Consider the following 982-nt stretch of genomic DNA (forward strand, 5'->3'; position numbering starts at 1 on the left):
TGTTTCATGGTTCTAGTTGATTGATAGATCTCACTAAAATAAAAAAAAAGAATAAAAACAGAATACTGAGATTGTGTTCTTTTATTCATTTGTTTATTTCTCCCGTGGGATACCGGGGATCGTTCAGTGTAAATAGCATCACCGCCTTCTGGAAATTCTGTGCTAGAAATTTCCTCTTTTCTATTGCTCAGTTTATTTCTGCCTTTTCTCTCTCTCTCTCTCTCTCTCTCTCTCTCTCTCTCTCTCTCTCTCTCTCTCTCTCTTCCTTTACTGTTTGCTTTTTCTGCCTTCCCAGGTCAATCCCTCTTTCATTTTTCGAGCAAGCTTTGACACTTTTTTTTCTTCTTCTTTTCTGCAGTTTATGATGTACTGTCTACTTTTTTGCTCTGGCGATTAAGTTGTGAAATAGTAAACACTGGGATGGCCACAAGCTGTCCATTCTGCAGTGTTATTTGCCTGTATGGTCTTTTTTTTCTTTTTTTTTTCTTCTTTGAAGTATTGTTGTTGTTTTTTCATCTTCTTGTTTCTGTTTGTTTGTGGAGGAAGCACGGTGCTCAACTGCATTACACTGCACTGTGGTTGAACTACACAGCGTACTTTTGTTTGACTCTGCACCGCCGCGATAGGACTGGCCAGGCGTACAGACGTACATAGAAACATCAGTCAACAGCTGTGACAACTGTGCAGAGAAAGGACTGACCGGCACAGTACATTATTTACAATGCACCACAAAGCAATGGAAAGCAGCAAAGCACAATGCAGTATTACAGCATTTCCTTTGCTGCTGTAAATTAATGAATAAACAAAAAACATGTCCTTCTCATGCGATTAAAAGTTTAAGTGCTACGTATGAGATGTCTGCTTTTGCACATTCAAACTAGCACAGTCTTTAAAAAAAGACATAGTATACAAAAAAACAAAAACAAAACAAAAAAAAACAAAAACAAAACAATAAAGATAAATATAATGATAATAATAATTG

This window comes from Babylonia areolata, chromosome 18 (genome assembly GCF_041734735.1).
Source record: "Babylonia areolata isolate BAREFJ2019XMU chromosome 18, ASM4173473v1, whole genome shotgun sequence".
Taxonomy (NCBI): Eukaryota; Metazoa; Mollusca; class Gastropoda; order Neogastropoda; family Buccinidae; genus Babylonia; species Babylonia areolata.